This window comes from Cryptomeria japonica, chromosome 4 (genome assembly GCF_030272615.1).
Source record: "Cryptomeria japonica chromosome 4, Sugi_1.0, whole genome shotgun sequence".
NCBI classification, from domain to species: domain Eukaryota; kingdom Viridiplantae; phylum Streptophyta; class Pinopsida; order Cupressales; family Cupressaceae; genus Cryptomeria; species Cryptomeria japonica.
The window spans coordinates 617,781,110-617,797,831 of NC_081408.1; positions in this window are offsets into that span (position 1 = coordinate 617,781,110).

Consider the following 16,722-nt stretch of genomic DNA (forward strand, 5'->3'; position numbering starts at 1 on the left):
GTTTGCCAGGTTTGCACCAAAGTGACAATTTTTTTCAGGATCTTTTTTTTTCCATTTTTTTATTTTTTTTGACAATTTAAGACTTTCTGAGGACTAAGCATAAAACCTTTTGAGGTGCATGATATTCATCGGATCATCCAAAGGATCGCCTTCAGGAGTAGCCAACTGATAAGCTCCTGATCCATATTTTGCTGTGATTACATATGGTCCAAGCCAGTTAGGCTTGAACTTGCCTTTCTTTTCTCGTTCTTGTAGATTTTTCTGATTCTCCATGAGGACAAGATCACCAACTTGGAATTCTCAGGTTCTGACTTTTTTATGATAACTCATGCGTAGATGGTTTTGATATACCCGGAGATGATTCAAGGCTTTGAGGCACCTTTCATCTAACAATTCTAGCTCTTGTAAGCGGGCAATTCTATATTCTTCCTCTGGTAGGATGTTTTGCAGCGATACCCTTAGAGAGGGGATCTCGATCTCAAGGGGAAGGATAGCTTCAGAACCAAATACTAGGGAATAAGGAGTGGTGACTGTGGGGGTGCGGATGGAGGTGCGATAGGCCCACAATGCAGGATGGATCTGGAGGTGCCAATCATGGCCCGCTTCATTGACTATCTTTTTGAGGATTTTTATTAGGGTTTTATCAGAAGCCTCATCTTGGCCATTGCCTTGGGGATAATATGGAGTGGAGAAGCGGCGTTGGATGTTGAATTTTTGGCAGAGTTCTTTGACATCCTAGTTTTTAAATTGTTTACCATTATCTGTGATGATAACTTTTGGGATGCCATATCGACAGATTAGGTAGTTCAAGATGAATTTGGATATTTGCTTGCCGGTGGTGAAACTAAGAGGGATAGCCTCTACCCACTTGGTGAAGTATTCGGTGGCAGTGATAATGAATTCCTTTGGAAGATGAAGGGTGGATTTTCCCAATGAGATCGAGCCCCCACTGCGAGAAGGGCCATGGTGTAATGAATGGCTGCAATTCTTGTGATGGTGCATGAATCTTGTCACCATGTTGCTGGCAAGGGATGCATTTCTTCACATAGTTGTATGCATCTTCTTCCATTTTAGGCCAATAGTATTCTGTTCTCAAAAAATTTTTAGCCAATGTGAGTCCACTTGAGTGTGCCCCACAGATGCCCTCATGTACTTCGTGTAATGACCATTCGGCTTCTTGTTTATCTAAACACCTTAGGAGGGAACCATCAAAATGCCTTCTGAACAAGGTGTCTGCAAGGATGGTGTAACGGGTGCATCGGCGGATGAAAGTTTGTTGTTGGGTTTTGGTGAGATGTGGGGGAATGGTGTTGTCTTTGAGGAAAGCGAAGCTTTCTTGGTACCAAGGGGACTCTGGACCAACGAGAACACACACCATTTCAGATTCTGGTAGGTCATATGCTGGTATAAACAATTGCTCAACCAAGAACTCACACTTCTGACTGTGTGCTGGCATTTGAAGGAGGGAGCCAATGGTGGCCATTGCATCTGCAGCCCTATTGTTTGTTCGTGGGATTTGATCAAACTTGATTGCCATGAAATGTTGCTTAAGATCTTCAACCATGGTATGGTAGGGAAGGAGTTTATCATCTTTTTTCTGGTATTCATCATTGACTTGTTTTATGACGAGCTGGGAATCGCCATAGACTTGTAATTCCTTTATTTTCCAATGGATAGCCAAGCGTAAACCTGTGATGAGGGCCTCGTATTCTGCTATGTTATTAGTACATGCAAAGGCTATCTTGTATGATTTGGGAATGCCATCTCCTTGAGGTGTGACCAATAATATTCCTGCCCTCGATCCATTTTGAGTGTAGGAGCCATCAAAATACAATTTCCATGTGGAGGATGTGGTAACAGTCATAATGAACTCATCTGGTAATTCTGTGAGAAGAGGATGGTTGCCTGGAAGTGGAGCTTCAACCAGTTGATCTGCAATGACTTGTCCCTTGATTGCCTTTCTGTCCACATATTCAATGTCAAACTCGCTTAAGAGCATGACCCATTTAGCCATTCTGCCAATGAGAGCAGCTTTTGACAGGAGATATTTAAGTGGATCAATTTTAGCAATTAATTTTGTCTTGTTGTTTAGCATATAGTGTTGTAGTTTCTGTGTGCTGAATAATAATGCCAAACATGCTCTTTCAATGGGGGTGTAGTTGAGTTCATATCCTACTAGCGTCCGACTGATGTAGTAAATGGCGTGTTCCTTCCCTTGATCATCTGTTTGCGCCAACAATGCCCCCAATGCCACTGTAGTAGCACATATGTACAAAATGAGGGGTTTTCCAGGGGTAGGTGGCATCAAAACTGGAGGTGATGCTAGATATTCTTTTAATTTTTCAAAGGCCTTTTGACAGAGGCAATCCCATTTGAATTTTGTGTCTTTACATAACAAATGTGCAAATGGATGGCACTTGTCGGCTAGCTGTGAAATGAAACGCCTAACAGACTGGAGTTTTCCCTAGAGACTGCGTAGTTGTTTGAGAGTTTTTGGCGGAGGCATTTCCATAATAGCTTTTAATTTTGCAGGATCAACCTCAATGCCTCTGCGAGAAACAATGAATCCTAGTAGTTTTCCCGATGTGACGCCAAACACACACTTTTTAGGATTTAGGCGCAGCTTGTATTTTTCCAATCTTTTGAAGATCTGTTTTAGAATAGGGATGTGCTCTTGTCTTGTCTTGGATTTGCCTAGCAGATCATCCACATAGTCCTCCATAATTTTGTGCAAGAGGTCATGAAAAATTGTTGTCATTTCCCGTTGATATGTAGCTCCAGCATTTTTAAGGCCAAAAGGCATGACCCGGTAACAGAAAGTACCCCATGGTGTTGTGAATGCGGTTTTATGCTGATCCTCATTTGCTATCCTGATTTGGTTGTATCCAGAAAACCCATCCATTAGCGATAGCATTTCATGTCCTGTTGTAAGATCCACAATCATATCTATGTTTGGGAGTGGGAAAATGTCTTTAGGAAAAGCTATATTTAGATCTCGGAAATCTGTGCAAATGCGGATGCCCCTAGCAGGTTTGCCGACAGGCACAATGTTGGAGACCCATTCAGCGTAGTCTATGGGTTTGATAAATTCTGCGTCTAACAACTTTTGAAGTTCTGCCTTGACCAAGAGAGCAATATGCGGGTGCATTTTGCGGAGTTTTTGTTTTATAGGTTTTGCATCTGGGCGGACGGTGAGATTGTGAACCACCAAGGCAGAATCCAACCCTGGCATATCAGAATAGGACCATGCAAAATTGATTTTAACCTCTGTAAGGAAGTTGATGAAGTCTTGTTTCTCGATTTCGGTGAGGGATTTGGCAATGAGCACATTTTTTGGAATGACTTCAGTGCCCATATTGATACTGTCTGTTTCTTCTATCAACAAATTTGATTTGTCCTGTGGAAGATAACCAATGGTAGGGAGGTCAAATCCCTCATCATCAAGTGCCTTTTCCAGGTTTTTACTTTCAGATATGCCCTTTGTTTTTATTTCTTGTTCATCCAAAGGCACCTCAAGGGGGTTTTCACCTAGGAAATCATATCTTTTTCTTTTATTATCTTTTTTGTGGATAAGGGCATTGACTTGACTACCAAAGTATCCCTTTTCGTGTAGTTGAATACCCTCAATTCTATTACCATCTTCCATATTTTGCGTTGTTAGGAGAGCAATGAGAGCATTATCGTCGACGCAAATATCTAAATTGGGTTTGTCTCATTGGCCCCAGTTAATGAGTTCAGGATTGACAAGATGTAGCTCATGTGAAGTGGGAGGGGTTACGGGGGTGATGGTATTGATGTAAGCATCGAAGAAGGTATCTTTCTCGTATTCATAAGGCATTTCATGGAATTCCTCTTCGTCAGGGCTTTCGATATCCAAAGAAGGACTAGAAGGGGCACCAGTGATAGTAATCTTAGGCATCGGGGTGTACCCCAAGCCTCTGTTGTATCTATAGGAGATAGGATTTATGGGTGCTTTTCTTCTTCTCCTCTGGTCCCAGACCATGTCCTTTGTAACCCATTTTTTCAACTATGGCAAATGCTTTTGGATACATTTCTTTGGATATTCTTGTTGGATCATCATCCTCTTCCCGGTACAGCCATGAAGAGATATCTGCTTCGAGGTTCTCATTATCAAGTGGGCCCCATTGCTGGAAGGTGGTGCTTTGGCATTGCATGACTGGTTTCAAGTCCTTTTTTAGCTCTTTTGGTTTGCCAAATGACTTAGGAGAGAGAGGGAGGTTTCCTATTAATAAGACATCCTCCAATTTGTATTCTCCACAACCATTATCCAAGATCTTGATTTGATTATTTGGTTGGGATGATGTGGAGGCAACATTTGATGTGTCAGATGGAAGCGTTGGTGAAGGTCTATTTAGTGGGCAATGATACGGATGCTTCCCCTCTAAGAGTTTGCAATATTGAAAAGGTTGGGGATCACCTTTGATAGTGATCACTCTTCCATTATAGGGGAATTTGATGCATTGGTGATAGGTGGAGGGTACGGCTTGCAAGGAATGAATCCATGGCCTCCTGAGGAGAATGTTGTAGGGGAGATCAAGATCTAGTACTTGGCAAGGGGTTTCAATTGTAATGGGGCCCACTTGAAGAGGTAAGGTGATCACGCCCTTTGAAATTCTTTCTGCATCATCATATGCCTTTATTGTGATCCTTCCTGATATGTCTATCAGATCCTCAGAAAGTCCCAATTGTTTTATCAATTTGTAGGTACACAAATTAAGCCCAGATCCACCATCTATCAAGATTCGTTTGACCTTGTGCTTGTGGATGAGAGCTTCGATGTGCAAAGGTTTGTTATGGTCCTCATCTGTGGGAGCATCTTTGGAGTTAAATACAATGTGTTGCTAGGCAACAAGGTTTCCAATGAGGGTTTGAAATTGGGTGGCATTGATATTATCAGGAACACGTGATTGGAGAAGGGCTTGTTCCAAAATTTCTTTATGGACTGGAGAAGTCTTGAGAAGTTCCAAAATGGAGATCTGCGAGGGTGTCTTCCCAAGTTGATCAAGGAGGTCATATCGGCGGGTGGAAGACATGGGTGGAGGGTTTGGTGGGGGAGGAACTCCTTGGATGGTGACTTTTCCTCGGCTTCTAGTTGCATTACAGTCATTCTAGAAATGGGAGGTGGAAGGTGTGGCACCTTGAATGACTATTCTAGCTGGGTTTGGTCTGCTTTGGGAAGAAGGAGGATTAACTCCTTGGATGGTTATGACATTGACATGATTGTCTACAAGTTCAATGCGACTTACTAAAAAATCAAAACCGGTTACGTGATTAGCATAGTCATAATCCATTATGTTAGATGATGAGCCTTTTCCTTTATCATGCTTTGGGAAGGGTTCTTGGTACATTTTGAGTTTGTCATTGTTATTACCAGGTTTTGCATTTGCTACCTCAATCTCACCTCTATCAATGAGATCTTGTATGTAGATCTTCAGTTTCATACACTTTTGTGTATCATGTCCCTTGATACGATGGTATTCACAGTACTCATTTTCATTATACCATCTTGGTTTTGGTTGATTGGGATCAAACGGGCGAGTGATTGGAAAAGCCACTATACCTGCTTGGACAAGTTTTTGAAACACCACTTCAATAGGCTCAGCAAGAGGAGTGAAATCTCTTGGAGTCCTGTTATTTGATCGGGGTGGTCGTCCTTGGATTGAGACATTGTTGTGAGGTTTTTGAGATTGATTTGAATTATTTTGATTGTTGAATTGATAAATATTGGTGGTGGATTTTGGGGGAGTGGCCACGGTTTGGACCCACTTCACATCAGTTACACCATCATTGACCATGTTTTTATTTTTAGCCCAGAATTTTGGCTTGTCGTTATGATAAGAGGAAGAACTTTGTGATGACTTCTAGTAATGTTTCAAGGTTCCTTCCTCCAATAAGACACATTCGAGGGCGAGGCCCTTATCGGTCAATTTTTGGAAGGATTTGATACATTGAGATATTAAAGGTCTTGAAAGTTTAGGCACCAAGTTTCTTTTGAAATAGTTCAATTTGATGTTGTTCTGGCATGTCCCACTAGAATTTTTTGATAAGATGTCGCCATCTTTGTAGAAAATTGGTGAAGGTTTCTCCAGGCCTTTGTTTTGTATTACATAGGTCCATCATAGAAACATCATTACCCATGTTGTATGCATAGTGGGCCACAAATTTTTCTACCAAGTCTGGAAAAGAGACAATGGAACCTCATGGTAAAGATGAGAACCATGCCAGGGCGTCTCTCGTGAGACTCTTAGGAAAGAGTCTACGAAGATAAAGGTCACTATAGGAGACTTCTTGGCATAAGATGTGGAATTCACGGACATGGTCGCGGGGGTCTCCTTTGCCTTCATACTTGGTGAATTTAGGGATCTCAAATCCCAGGGGATATGGTGCAATTGATATAGATGGGTCATAAGGACAAGGGAAAAACTCTTCGAATGAGTAAGCTTTCCTTTTATTAGTCTTTTCTTTCATGTTTTTGATGATATTCTTCATGTCTTGAATTTCCTTGATGAGGTCTTGTTGTGGACTTTGATATTGATGAATTGTATCTGCCCCAAGCATTGGATGAACTAAAGAAGGTGCACCACCACCAATATATTGATATGATGAGGAAGTGGGAACATGGGATGTGATGACCGATGTTGCTAGGGTTCGTGTGATAGTTGGTTGTGATCCACCAACTGTTGTGACGGGATTGAATGCGGTCTGGATAAAATTTGCGATATTGTTGGGAGAAAGGGAAGTTTGTGGAATAGAAATATGTGGTTGAATAGAAGGAGGTGGTATAGAAGTTTGTTGGAGAATGGATGAGATTGGATTTGATAGTGGTATGGATGGTAAGGAGGAAGAAGGTGGGATGGAGATCATGGTGGGAGGTGTCGTGAGTGGCATTGATTGGGCTTGGATGATTGATGGGGCTGCAATTGATTGAGTTTGAATAGTAGGTGCAACACTTTGTGTGGGAGCGAGGTCTCCTTGTGGTTGTTGGACAAGAGCAAATCTATTAAATTCAGGTGGAAGTTGAGCTCCATGTTCAAGAAGAGTTTTCAGAAGTGCAGTAGGATTGTGTTTAATAAACTTTTCTATCATCTCTTGGTTATAAGAATCCGCTAGGAAAGTTTGCACTTCCAGACAAAGTTCATCTTGGTTAACCATGTCAAGATTTTGGCTTTGATCTTGATCGCTTGGTTGCCCACTTTGTGTATGATCTTGCGTGGGATCTTCATATAGGACACCAATGTTTGGCATGCCATATTGTTGATCGGCCATCTTTTTCTTTTGGGATCGAGTTGCGACCATACACGATATTTGTGATGAAAAGACTTAGGAAAAATGTGATGAAATGACTTAGAAAATTTGTGATGGAAGGATTTTAGAAACTTGTGATGAAAGGACTTAAGAAATTTGAGAATGAAAGGACTTAAGAAATTTGAGGATGAAAGGACTTAAGAAATTTGTGATGAAAGGACTTAAGAAATTTGAGGATGAAAAGAATTAAGAAATTTGTGATGAAAGAACTTAAGAAATTTGTGATGAAAGGACTTAAGAAATTTGAGGATGAAAGGACTTAAAAAATTTGTGGATGAAAGAACTTAAGAAATTTGAGGATGAAAGGACTTAAGAAATTTGAGGATGAAAGGACTTAAGAAATTTGTGGATGAAAGGACTTAAGAAACTTGTGATGAAAGAACTTAAGAAATTTGTGATGAAAGGACTTAAGAAATTTGAGGATGGAAGAACTTAAGAAATTTGAGGATGAAAGGACTTAAGAAATTTGAGGATGAAAGGACTTAAGAAATTTGAGGATGAAAGGACTTAAGAAATTTGAGAATGATTGATGAAGAAGGTATGGTAGTGATGGTTTAGAAGAAAACTTGATGACTAGGTTGTCTTTGGCATGAACATGAAGGATCTATTTAAATGACAAGTTGTATGAAGGGATATGACCACCCTGATTTGAATGATAGTAGGTGTTTCAAGGGACAAACTTGAATGTTGACGTAGAGGATAAACTCTTAGCTTCTCTCTTAGGCTTATGAAAAATGGGACGGACGGAGTTTTGATGCAATTTTGAACTTGGTGTGGGTAATAACTTGGACAATTTGTTTGTGTCTTAACAAATATTTTTGCAAAGTTTTTTGGGGATAGTGATGTGTTTTTAGTCTACTCTTGGCAAGTATGTATCAAACAAAGCAAACACAATGATTAAATGCATATTATCTCAAAGACACTCATGCTCATATACAACATTCTTAAGGCTAGCAAGGATAATAGTCATTGAATCCCAATTGGTTTCCCATCTACGCTTACCCAGAGCGGACACTTAGATGCTTGACCCCACTGGCTCCCCTCCATGGCACTCACTTCTCGGGGTAGCCAAGCATCAATTCCCATGAAAACTCCTCATGGCAAACTTTATGTCTCTACTAAGGGTCGTAAGAATATGGGCCGCTTCAGAGGTCCGACCTCCTGCCCAATGACTAGAGGGTTTTTGGCCACTATGAACAAGGTGTTTAGTAAGTCTTCCCATTAGGATCTACCCTTCGAAGTTGTGCAAGCGCAATTGAGGCCTATAGCCCAACGAAGCACCAAGAACTTAGTAGTCACGCAAGCATGATTGAGATCTCTAGGATCCTACTAAGCACCCAATGTGAGAGTGAACTCTCATATAGCCTCAACCATTAACCCTTTCGTAGTCAATGGCCTATTTATTATAGTGAGTTGGGAACCCCAGGTCTGGGTGTACTCACTTGGGTCGTTCCCCTCTTACCTTCTCAAAGAGAAAGTTGGGAGGGCAGGCCCGCTAGAGATAAACACACAATCAAACAAGAAAAGGTTGGAGGGTCTGGATTTCTGAACGTCTAATAAGACGAGAGCATACTTTCCTACCTTTACGCTTTTCTTAAAGACACATAAGACAATAGTTCATTCCATTTTAATTAATATCTAGGTGCCTAATTTAAATAAATGCACAATATTTGGTTGAATCAGCTAGGCAACCTGCAAAACCACTTGATTAGTAGTTTGGAAAAATAGCCTTCAACAAGCGTCTTGCAAAAAATCAACAAAATGACAAAAATATTAATTTTTTTAATTTTTTGGGAATAAATAGAAAAACATGAATAAAAACTTTTTTACTAATGACAAATGTGGATTTGAAGAAAGCTTTGATGGGTAAATGGGGTTTGACTAGGTTTTTACCACTTTCTGAGGGATATGCAAGTGAAAAAAATGGGGATTTTGGAGGAAAGATGAAGGAATGGGAAAATTTGTCCAAGAGGGACAAAGAAGCAAAAGTTGAAGATGGATAATATGGGAAAAATTTGGAGGTGATTGGATGAAAAGGGAAGAAGTTATGGCAAACCTTAAAAATAGAGAAATATGAGATTTTGGGCTTCAAAAAGTGGATTTTTGAGATAAGGCCTCCAAGGAAGAAAATGTGAAAAATGGCAATGTAGAGAATATGGTGAAGTTTGAAGGGAAATGGAGTCAAGATAAAGAAGATATGGCGAAAAAATAGAAAAATATTTACTTATTATTAATTTTTTATTTTTATTTTTAATATTATTATTTAACCCTAGATTTAACAGAATAGAAACCCTAAATTTAACAGAACAGAAACCCTAAATTTAACAAAACAGAAACCCTAGATTTAACAGAGCAGAAAGAAACCCTAGATTTAATAGAGTAGAAACCCTAAATTTAACAAAACAGAAACCCTAGATTTAACAGAGCAGACAGAAACTCTAGATTTAATAGAGCAAATTGTCGCACTAAACAGAATAGAATAAAAATGTCAAAGGTCCGGATTTCTGATTGTCCAGATAGACAAGAGCATACTCTCCTACTTTCACACTTTCCTGCGGGTGGATAGATTATATTTAAACAGAGCAGATAACAGGAAATAAATAAATAAAATGCAGACTACAGTTAGCGCCTACAATTTTCAGACAGATTAACAAAGCAGACAGTAGCACTACACAGATAGAAAAGTGTCAAAGGTCCAGATTTCTAATTGTCTAGATAGACAAGAGCATACTCTCCCATTTTCACACTTTCCTGCGATCAGAGCATACAGTCGTGCTAAACACAATAGAAAAGTGAAAAGTCTGGATTTCTGATTGTCTATATAGACAAGAGCATACTCTCCTACTTTTGCACAGATTATACTAAAATAGAATAGACAACAAATCAAATAACAAATCAGATAACAGAGTTGTCTTGCTGCAACAGAAACAAAAAAGAAGAAGAAAGAAACAGAACATAATAAGGAGGAGCTATCGCGCAGAAATGCAGAGCCACGATTCTGGAACCTGCAAAAAAGATATATATATATATATATATATATATATATATATATATTTATTTATTTATTTATTTTATTTTTTCTGCAGTCGCGCTATTCTGGAACCTGCGTCTCACAACTCACAAAAACCTTAAAAAAAAATAATAACATTAGTTCTCAGGGACGTGAGTCCCACTGGGCGTGTCAAAATGAAGAGGGAAAAATAGATTTGAAAGGTAAACTGATCAAAACATAATGAAATAAACATGCAGAATGTTAAAATATCATAAAAAGACCATTTCACCTTGCTATTTTACCTTCTCCTTCAGATTGAGCTTGATGAAGTGAAGGCGCCACTTGATAATGCTCCACTTGACGTGCTCCTTTGATTGCTGGATGTGGATGGCTCTCTAATATTGTGCACAAATGATAAGGATGAATGATAAGGATGAGATGATCAAGTTGCCAAGATGATTTCTTGGGCTCAAAAGGGCAGCATAAGCTTACTGAATTTCAAGATGTTTTGAATGAAGGGATGGAACCCTATTTTATAGGAAGAGGAGAGGAAAACGGATGGCTAGGATGAATTCGAGATGAAGGGCTAAGATTTACTTGTAAGGTCACACAAGGTCCAAAAGAGGGTGTGGAGACCAAGAAATATGCCTTAAAGGCATTTCGTATCTCCACACTCTACAAGATGCATTGGAGGAATTAAAAATTCTCCAAAAATGGATATTATGGGGATTAGAAGAATAAAAAGGAATTAAAAATTCCTTGGGAGAGGGAAATGCCTAGAGGAATGTAAGATTTTGAAAATCTTACATTCATCTAGAAAAATAGCATTTAAAGCTAGTGGCTAGATGAAAGGACAAAGAGTTGACTTTGTGGCTAATCATGATGATTAGCCATTAACGACTCATTAAGAGGGGAATTAGAGGAAATGTTAGGTGGGATTTATATTTGTAGGAGAATTTGACTAAAAGAATAATGTTAAGTGAGTTTGGGAGTTTCTAGAAGAATTTATTAGGTTAATGATGAATTAAGAAGATGATTTGTAGGAATCATGTAGGTTAACTAATTAATTGAAATTAATTAGCTAAGAGGAAGATTTGTGAGGATTTGATTTTTTAGAAGAATAAAGAAAGGGAATAAATCAATCATATGCTATAGTGACAATATTAATTATATTTAATTAATATTGAGAAGAATTTTAATTAACATAATTAATTAATTAATTATGTGAGGAATTAAAAAATAATTAAAATAATTATTTTTAAGTGTCTACACCTGGTATAAGGTCAATACAATGACCGATTTCCCTTTGAGGAGGTAAAGTATTTGTGGTATGGTCTGCAACTATTCTCTTATACTTATCTAGCAGATCTTGAACCTCCTTAGGACCTAATTTCCTCCTTACCTCTTGACTCTTAGGCTTCTTTTTAGGTTCATCCTTAGGCTTGACAATTATTGCGAAGAAAGGAGTATCTTTCTCCTTCAAATCTTTCATGAACTCCTTCTCATCTACTACCATGACACTAGTCACAAAATGCTTATCCTTACTGTCATCCGGGAGAGGGGTCATGGTGAAGTTCTCTCCATTTTTGGTGAGGGTATAGACATTTTTCCTACCTTCATGCCTAGCATCTACATCATATTACCAAGGCCTACCAGGTAACAAATGACAAGCATCCATTTCTATGACATCACACAACACTCTATCCTTGTATTCACCAATTGAAAAGTCTACCCAAACTTGTTCACTAATCAACACTTGTTGTCCTTTGTTTAATCAAGATACTTTATAGGGATAGGGATGAGGTAGTCTTTGCAGGTTAAGCTTGGTGACCATTTCAACATAATCTATATTGTCTGTGGATCTAGAATCTACAATGACTCTACAAATCTTACCTTGTACCTTGTAGGTGGTTCTGAAAAGAGATTTTCTCTGAGGTGGTTCTTTGCTGATAGGCTCCTTCAAGAGTGTCCTCTTGATCATCAAGATCTCTCCTTGATTCAGGTCTGGAGGTCTTGATGTTGATGTGTGGTAGGAGGCCATACTTTGACTATCTTCCTCTTGAATCAAATGTGCTCTTCTTTCACCCCCTTGACTACCATTTCCTTTCTTCTCTGGACACCTAAAGGATTGATGTCCAACCTGGTTACAAGAGAAACATCTATGGGTGAAAACACTAGGTCCTCTTCCACAAAACCTTCCTCTACCACTTTCTCTTCTTCCTCTAAAACTACCTTTGTTCCCTGATTCTCCATAATGTTCCTGACTGCTTGTTTCTCCTTGGGGTTTAGGATATGATCCTCTACCATTGAATCTTCCCTTAACTCTAAAATTTGTACCCCTTCCTCTATTATGGTGTTCTCCTCTCCTCTTTTGATTCTTCTCAATTCTAAGTGCCATTTGGTAACACTTGTGCACTGATTCGGGATTAAACAAACTTAGTTCATCTTGATTGTTGAACTTAAAGCCATTCATTTACCTTGCTAGACTTTGTGTCTCACTCTCTGGTATCTTTTCTTTAATTGTCATTCGGTGGAACTCCTTGGTGTAAGCACTAACATCCAAATCTTTTTGCCTTAAATTTTTAGTTTCTAATGTAGGATTATCTCATAATCCTTAAGGACAAATTGCTTCTTAACTTATGCCACCATCTTCTTCCATGAAGTGATGGAGTTCTTACCTTCCACCACTCTTTCCCTTTGTAGGACATTCCACCAACTAAGGGCAGGACCCTTCAATTTTGAATTAGCCACCTTCACTCTTTGGTTGTCTACCACATCCTCATATTCAAAATAGTTTTCTAAAGCCTCAATCCAATCCATGCACTCCTCTGGATTCATCTTCCCTTGAAACATGGGTAATTCTGCCTTAGTGTCTCTTCCACCTACTCTTTTAATGGCTTCAATCAATTGCCTTTGATTTGTAGGTACAACTGGGTTCTCTCCTTGTTATCCTCCTTCTTCTTCTTCCTCAGAATCTGAGACAACATCTTTCCCAGCCTGATCCTTCTTCAAATTTGATATTTCTGCTTCCATCTTTCTGTTCTTGGCTATTTTCTTCCTCACTATCCTAGCCAATTCTACATTGGTGACTTTAGAGGGTATCTCCTCTTCAATTTGTCCCTTTGTCCTATCTCCCATGGTTTAAACTCTTCCCAAGGTTATTCTAGGGCTCTGATACCACTTGATGAAGATGACAACAATAGTAGGATGGTAAATCCCCACTCACACTCACGTTTTACTCTTCCAATCTCAAGCCTTTGAAGGCTTCAACTCACACCAAACCCAAATTTGAGCTTCTACCCCTCAAAAGGGTTGGAACACACCTTTCAAATGTTCTTAGGTCCTGACAAGACCTTTCACAACTTTCTTTCTTCACAAGAGTAATGACTTTTCTCTTTTACCCCTAGTCACATCTACCCAGCTAGTAGCCCTATTTTCCTGTTGTTTAGGTCTTTACTCTAAAAAGTATTAAACAAGACCCCAAAATTTTTTTAGTTTCAAATACCCTTTTTGAACCTCTTCCAAACTTCAAAGAATCAGACCTCCAACCTGCTCCAGTACTCCTAGGTACCCACTTGGGTCACAGACCTAGTTGAACAACAATAGGATGGTAAAACCCCACTCACACTCACATTTCAGTCTTCCAATCTCAAACCTTTGAAGGATTCAACTCACACCAAACCCAAATTTGAGATTCTACCCCTCACAAGGGTTGGAACACACCTTTCCAATGTTCTTAGGTCTTGAGAAGACCTTTCACAACTTTCTTGCTTCACAAGAGTAATGACTTTTCTCTTTTACCCCTAGTCACATCTACCCAACTAGTAGCCCTATTTTCCTGTTGTTTAGGTATTTACTCTAAAAAGTGTCAAAGAAGGCCCCAAACAAGTTTTAGTTTCAAATACCCTTTTTGAACCTCTTCCAAACTCCAAAGAATCAGACCTCCAACCTACTCTAGCACTCCTAGGCACCCACTTGGGTTGCAAAGGGAGTGTATGGGAATGGGATAACAAGGAAGATCCAATTCTTCTGGAGGCTTGTATGATGTCTAAATACACCAATTCAATCATCTAACTCCTTTTCCCACTATTATGCATCTTGCAATCAATCAATATTTGACTGTTCTAATCTAAACCCTCACAAAGTTTAGACTATGGCTTGGTGGTAAAAATACCAAACCGACTCCTCTGGTCTCACCCCTTTGGAACCTCATAATAAACCCTCCTAAACTTAATTCTACCAATGGTCATTGAAAACCAATGGCTAGATTGTAAGTTAGGGCATCATCTATGCAACACCCTATGAAAATGGAGGGTTTCAAACATGCAGAGGGTAAAATGTCAATATCTTCCTTCAAACACCACTTCAAGAGGTTAGACTAGGTTCATTTGAAATGTAACTCAATGCTCTTTCTTACCAAGACAAAATTTCACAAAACCATTCAATGCCTTGTATGAACAGTACAAAAATATAACACAGTTCTGGTAAAATCAGATTTGTTTATTCCAAACACTCCACCAAACTTCTCCAAATATTCAACCAAAATAAAAAATCTTTCTTCTTTGGTTGTGCAAGAATGTATAGATTCCTCTCAATGGCTACAAACAACTTTGAAATGGTTATGACCATTGGGGAAAAGTTACATTCCAACCGGCAACTTTTGAAAAGTTGCTTGACAACAATGACAATAATTTTGCAACTTTTGCAACTTTAATCCCTAAACACCTAAACCTTGTCAAACACATCCAAGGTCATCATTTAGCCTTCAAAACACCTAAGACAACATTCTAGGACCATAAAACACAAAAATTCATAATTCAAGTCCACATGGCCTAATAGACCTCTAGGCTTATATGTTCACCTAAGAGGTTATTGACCACACAAAAGGCATTTTATTACATCCAGGGTGATCTTTGAGATCCAACCCATTATTGTAACACAAGTAAACACAAGACAATTACTAGACACCCCTAAGTCATGAAAACACTATGAAAAGTAGAGGTGCCCTGCACCAGCCTTCCTGCATGTGCATGCCCCTTATTGTAATATTTATTCATCTGATCAGTGGATAGATATTGTGGGTCTCCAATCCCACTGTGGTTTTTCCTCCTTGAGGTTTTCTACATATAAATATATGGTGTTATGGTGTTCATATTTGTTCTTGTATTGTTGCTTATTGTTATATGCTTTTATGTTTATCGATTGTTGAGTTGTATTAATAAGGTTAAATTTCTCCATTCCATTAGAACATTGATTCACCCCCCCTCTCAGTGTTCCTGGTTTCCAATAATTGGTACTAGAGTGTAGTCCTCTTTTTGTAGAAGACTAAAAGCTTGAGTAAGATCCTGAAACCAGAATCCATGGAGATGTGTTTGAGGCATTAGCTTGAAGTTTCTCTTGAAGATTTTGAAGCTGAAAAAATTTAAGAACATAAAGATGGAAGATGAATTTAGATCTATAAAAGAATTCATTATCACTCTACAAGAAAAACTATCTAATGGTCAAGCCAAAAGGGAGGAACTGCGGGAACAATTGCTAGATAAAAATGATGAAGAAAAGGATAATCTGAAGAACCTATGTCAGAAGATGAATCAAGAAAATGAAGTTATGAAGAATGAAATGAAAGCCATAACTATGAGGATGTGCAAGGATATTGAAGAACAGAGGAAGAATGAAGATAATCTTTCTATATCTCTGAAAGATAGATTTGAGGAATGCATTAGGTTGTTTCATGAGAATGATATGTTAAAAACTGAATTAGTGTAATCACAGAACAATAAGCAAGAGTTGGAAAGAATGACAATAATCCTTAGAGGAGATCTTGATGCTGCAAATGAATTCAAATATAAGCTCAAGGTTAGTTCTGCTAAACTTCATGAGCTATTGAAGGATCAAAGGCGCAAGGGAGATACTAGAGGACTTGGATTTGAACAAGGTCAGAGCTCCAGTACTGCAAATAAAGATCAGACATTTGATATATAGAATGATTAGAAGGTCAACAAGAATTAGAGGTCACTAGTAAGGCAACCCAATGCACACAAAGTGAAAGGTAGATGTTTTGTTTGCAATAAGTTTGGTCATATGAAAAGACATTATAGATATAGAGTAAGTCAGAATAACAATGCAGTTCTTGGTCAATGTTCAAATTGTAGAAGGTATGATCACAAGGATGAAGATTGTAGAATGTATGTGAAATGTCATGCATGTGGAAAGTTTGGACATATGGCTAATTAATGCAGGTCAAATAATGGTCAAGGTTATAGTAAGGCAATTCAAAAAAATAATATCACTTGTTATGCATGCAATTAAGTAGGACATATTGCTAAATTTTGCAGAAGAAAGAACCTACTGATAGGAAGTGATAAATCTGATGAAAAAGGAAAGAAGAAGATTGATGACATTCA